We start from the raw sequence: 6335 nt of genomic DNA on the forward strand, positions 1-6335 counted from the left end.
CTGGTCTGCACCACATCTGCTACTCAGCTGCAAGTCTGCTTCTCAGCCAAGCACAGCCCCCTCATGTTTCTCCCATGACACTCTGGGCTGATTAACAAGGAGAGGAACAGGAAAGGCGGGGGAGTTGATGTGCTACTTGGAAGGGATAGCACGTTTCCCCACACTGGCTTCCAATCCCTCAAGTCTGGCCCCCAGCATGCTGCTGCTCTCCTAGCTCCCCATCTCAGAAGGCAGAGACGTCTTGACTCAAGGGGCAAGGACCGTCTTGATGGTGGAAGCCAGACTATCTCCTGAGTCTGAGCTCTGCCCTGCTGGCCTCGGGGGCCCTTGTTGGGCTGAAGGAGTTGTGGTGTGATGACCTCTCAAGGGAGCTGATCCTGTGCTTGCTGTAAGCAGAGGAAGCAGACTGGAAATAACACCCAGCATTGCTGACTCGAGGGGATAGGGGAGCCTGGAGGCTTTCTGTTTTGATGTGGGGCTCATCCCAGAGCCACTTAATCTCACTGCAACATCTCAAGGGTGTGCCTTAGTTTCCCCAACTCTGGGTTATCAGAAATGGACAAATATTTATGTGGGTGAATATTTTTATGTTTGGGGATGCAGGTGTGGACTGCAGTATATTCTAGAGCAGGGAGGTGGGAGTTTCTAGGGGGTTCAGTGGGGGTAGATCAGTGGTGTGTATGTGTGTTCCAGTATCTTGGCAGGCATGTGGATCTGGTTTCTTTTTCCTGTGTGGGATTAGGTTAATGTCGGTTTATGTGTGTTTAAAGCACAGGGTATGCAATGGTTGTTGTCATATTTAGCAAAGGGACTTTGGGAAAATAGTGTATGTGTTTTTAGAGTTTAGACTCAGGGAAGTTTTTGAGGATTAGTGTTGAGGAAAGAAGACATCTAATAGAATGTTGGCCTTGCCACTAAGCTAGTTGCTTATAAGCCTGAGTTTCTTCATCTGAAAAGTGAGGATAACAACTATTATTGGCACTGAAATCAGAGAGAAAATTTCCCTGTGGGTTTTATATAGAGAATATTGTGTATCATGGTGAACATAATCCATAACAAAGTGTAAGGAATGAAACACATTCTGCTGCAGCCTTCAGCATAAACTACTGTCTCACATGATATATGTGTGTCTTTTTCTTTAGCCTTTAGTTTAATATTTAAATTTGAATCGACATATTAAGAGTAAATAATACATAGACAAAAAGCCTTGGGTTAGAGTCCTGCCTATTCATGTGGCTTTCTTTCTATTCATTCACTTAGCTCTTTCTTTCCTTCTTTCCTCCTTCACTTCCTTCTTTCCTTCCTTCCTTCCTTCCTTCCTTCCTTCCTTCCTTCCTTCCTTCCTTTTTCTAGCTTTTTTGAGATATAATTGACACAGAACATAACTTTAAAGTGTAAAACACAGGATAAACTGAGAGCTTTCCCCTAGGGCCAGGAACAAGACAGGGATGTCCACTTTCACCACTGTTATTCAACATAGTATTGGAAGTCTTAGCCTCTGCAAGCAGACAACACAAAGAAATAAAAGGCATCCAAATCAGCCAGGAGGTGGTCAAACTTTCACTCTTCACAGATGACATGATACTCTATATGGAAAGCCCAAAAGATTCCACCAGAAAACTGCTAGAACTGATTTATAAATTCAGCAAAGCTGCAGGATGTAAAATCAATGCACAGAAATCAGTTGCACACCTACACACCATCAATGAAGTGACAGAAAGAGAAATCAAGGAATCAATCCCATTTACAGTTGCACAAAAAACCATAAAATACCTAGGAATAAATCTAATCACAGAGGTGAAAAATCTATACACTGAAAACTACAGAAATCTTATGAAAGAAATTGAAGAAAACACAAAAAAATGGAAAAAGATTCCATGCTCCTGGATAGGAAGAACAAATATTTTTAAAATGTCGATACTACCCAAAGCAATCTACATATTCAATGCAATCCCTATCAAAGTAACACCAGCATTCTTCACAGAGCTAGAACAAATAATCCTAAAATTTGTATGGAACCAGAACAGACCCTGAATAGCCAAAGCGATCTTGAAAAAGAAAACCAAAGCTGGAGGTATCACAATCCCACAGTTCAAGCTATACTAGAAGGCTGTAATCATCAAGACAGTATGGTACTGGCACAAGAACAGACACTCAGATCAATGGAACAGAATATAGAACCCAGAAATGGACCCAAAAACGTATGGCCAACTAATCTTTGATAAAGCAGGAAAGAATATCCAATGCAATAAAGACAGTCTCTTCAGCAAGTGGTGCTGGGAAAACTGGACAACAACATGCAGAAAAATGAACCTGGACCACTTTCTTACACCATACACAAAAATAAACTCAAAATGGATGGAAGACCTCAATGTAAGACAGGAAGCCATCAAAATCCTCAAGGAGAAAGCAGGCAAAAACCTCTTTGATCTTGCCCACAGCAACTTCTTACTCAACACGTTTCTGGAGGCAAGGGAAACAAAAGCAAAAATGAACTATTGGGACCTCATCAAACTAAAAAGCTTCTGCACAGTGAACGAAACAACCAGCAAAACTAAAAGGCAACTGACAGAATGGGAGAAGATATTTGCAAATGACATATCAGATAAAGGGCTAGTATCCAAAATCTATAAAGAACTTATCAAACTCAACACCCAAAAAACTAATAATCCAGTGAAGAAATGGGCAAAAGACATGAATAGACACTTCTCCAAGGAAGACATCCAGATGGCCAACTGACACATGAAAAAATGCTCAACATCACTCATGATCAAGAAAATACAAATCAAAACCACACTGAGATACCACCTTATACCTGTCAGAATGGCTAACATTAACTCAGGCAACAAGAGATGTTGGCGAGGATGTGGAGAAAGAGGATCTCTTTTGCCTTGTTGGTGGGAATGCAAGCTGGTGCAGCCACTCTGGAAAACAGTGTGGATGTTCCTCAAAAAATTAAAAATAGAACTACCCTATGACCTGGAAATTGCACTACTAGGTATTTATCCAAGAGATACAGGTATGCTGTTTTGAAGGGATACATGCACCCCAATGTTTATAGCAGCACTATCGACAATAACCAAAGTATGGAAAGAGCCCAAATATCCATCCATGGATGAATGGATAAAGATGATGTGGTATATATATTCAATGTGGTATTACTCGGCAATCAAAAAGAATGAAATCTTGTCTTTTTCAATTATGTGGATGGAACTAGAGGGTATTATGCTAAGCGAAATTAGCCAGAGAAAGACAAATATCATATCACTTCACTCATATGAGGACTTTAAGACACAGAACAGATGAACTCAAGGGAAGGGAAACAAAAATAATATAAAAACAGGGAGGGGGACAAAACATAAGAGACTCCTAAATATGGAGAACAGAGGGTTACTGGAGGGGTTGTGGGAGGGGGGATGGGCAAAATGGGTAAGGGGCATTAAGGAATCTACTCCTGAAATCATTGTTGCACTATATGATAACTAATTTGGATGTAAATTTAAAAAATAAAATTAAAAAATAAGTGTAAAACACAATAATTATATATATATATATATAAATAAATATATATATATATATATATAAAACAAAATTACCACAATCATATTAGTTGACACATCCATCACCTCACATTGTTACAACATTTTTAGTGTGGTGAGCACTTTTATAATCTACTCCCTTAGTAATTTTCATACAGTCTTGCTAACTATCATCACCATGCTGTAAATTACATCCCCAGAACTTATTCATCTTACAGCTGGAAGTTTGTACCCTTGGTCCTCATCCATTTCTCTCACCCCCTACCCCTCACTCATGGCAACCAACCATCTATTCTCAGTTTTTTAGAGTTCTATATTCTTAGATTCCACATATAAGTGAGACCACACAGTATTTATTTTTATTGTGGTCAGACTTATCTCATTTAGCATAATGTCCTTCAGGTTCATCCATATTGTAAATGACAAAATTTCCTTCCTTTTTGTGGATGAATATTATTTCATTATGTATATCAATATTCATTATCCATTGGTAAATATTTAGGTTGTTTCCATGTCTTGACTATTTAAATAAAGCTGCAGTGAACATAAACATTCAGATATCTCTTCAAGATAGTGATTTCAGTTCCTTTGGATATATATACCCAGATGTGGGATTGCCGGATCATATGGTTGTTCTATTTTTCAGTTTTTAAGGAACTTCCAGACTGTTTTCCATAGTGGCTTCACCAGTATACCTTCCCACCAACAGTGCCATGGGTCACTTTTGTTCACATCCTCAGCAGCACTTATTGTCTCTTATCTTTTTAAAAAATGTTTATTTATTTTTGAGAGAGAGGCAGCGCACAAGCAGGGGAGGGGCAGAAAGAGAGGGAGACATGGAATCTGAAGCAGGCTCCAGGCTCTGAGCTGTCAGCACAGAGTCCAATGTGGGGCTCAAACCCACAAACTGTGAGATCATGACCTGAATCGAAGTTGGGCGCTTAACTGACTGAGCCACCCAGGCAACCCTCTTATCTTTTTGATAATAGCCATTCTACCAGCTGTGAGGTGATATCTCATTGTGTTTTTAAATTTTTTTTAACTATTAATTTTTATTTTTTCAAGTTTTTATTTAAATTCCAATTAATTCATGTACAATGTAATATTAGTTTCAGGTATAGAATTTAGTGATTCATCTTAACACAATATCCAGGGCTCATCACAACGAGTGAAGTCCATAATCCCCATCATCTGTTTAAACTATTTCTCCATCCAACTCTCCTCTATCAACCCTCAATTTGTTTTTTACAGTTAGGAGTCTGTTTCCTTGTTTGCCTCTCTTTTGTTCCCCCCTAAGTTCACCTGTTTTTTTCTTAAATTCCACATAGGAGTGAAATCTTATGGTATTTGTCTTTCTCTGACTGACTTATTTCACTTAGCCTAATACACTCTAGTTCCAGCTAGAGTTGCAATGGCAAGATTTCATTCTTTTTGGTGGCTAATATTTCATTGTATATATACACCAAATCTTCTTTATCCATCCATTAGTCAATGGACTAATGGGCTCTTTCCATAGTTTGGCTATTGTTGATAATGCTGCTATAAACATCAGGTGCATGTACCCCTTTGAATCTGTATTTTTGTATCCTTCGAGTAAATACCTAATATTGCAATTGCTGGGTCATAGGGTAGTTCTATTTTAAAATTTTTGAGGAGCCTTCATGTCGTTCTCCAGAGTGCTGCACCAGTTTGCATTCTTACCAACAATGTAAGAGGGTTCCCCTTTCTCCGCATACTTGCCAACACCTCTTGTTTCCTATGTTGTTAGTTTTAGCCATTCTGACTGATGTGTATCCCAGTCTGACTGGTGATATCTCATTGTAGTTTTGATTTGTGTTTCTCTGATGATGAGTGATGTTGAGCTTCTTTTCATGTGTCTATTGGTCACCTGGATGTCTTCTTTGGAAAAAAATGTCTATTCATGTCTTCTGCCCGTTTTTAAAAACTGGATTATTTGTTTTCTGGGTGTTAAGGTTGATAAGTTCTGTATAGATCTTGAATACTAGCCCTTTATCAGACATGCCATTTGCAAAAAGCTTCTCCCATTCTGAGGTTGCCTTTTAGTTTGGTTGATTATTTCCTTCACTGTGCAGAAGATTTTTATTTTTGTTTATTTTTATTTACTTATTTTCATTAATGTTTGTGTATTTATTTATTTATTCAAAAATGGGGACTGCGTATATATTCTATATGGGAAAATATAATTATACTTTATTCATTCATACAAAAAACATTACTAAAACTTTTATTTTTTATTACATTTATTTATTTTTGAGAGAGACACAGCACAGTGGGGGAGGGGCAGAGAGAGAGGGAGACACAGAATCTGAAGCAGGCTCCAGGCTCCAAGCTGTCAGCACAGAGCCCAATGCGGGACTCCAACTCAGGAGCTGTGAAATCATGACCTGAGCCAACATCAGATGCTTAATTGACTGAGCCATCCAGGGGCCCCAGGAGGAGATAATTTTAAAGCTAACAGGGGCTATATCCTTTAGGCATTGTGATTTGATTTTTGTTATGAATTATTTGTGTAGCCCTTGGAAGCTTTTCAGCAGAACGGTAACAAGATTCAGATTTAAAAAACATCACTCTGGCTGCTGTATTGAGAATAAACTGAAGGAGAAAGGGGATGTGTGGAAGCAGGGGACCACCTAGGAACTACTGCAACAATGCAGTTAAGAAATGATAGGCTGGGACGATAGCAGACGAAGTGGTGTAATTTTGGTGAATACTGTATTTAGTTGTAAGTTGGAACCAACAAGAGTTGCTGACAAATTGAGAATTGTGAAAGAAAGG

The sequence above is a fragment of the Herpailurus yagouaroundi genome, unplaced genomic scaffold, assembly GCF_014898765.1.
Source record: "Herpailurus yagouaroundi ecotype Mexico unplaced genomic scaffold, PumYag 160, whole genome shotgun sequence".
In the NCBI taxonomy this organism is placed as follows: domain Eukaryota; kingdom Metazoa; phylum Chordata; class Mammalia; order Carnivora; family Felidae; genus Herpailurus; species Herpailurus yagouaroundi.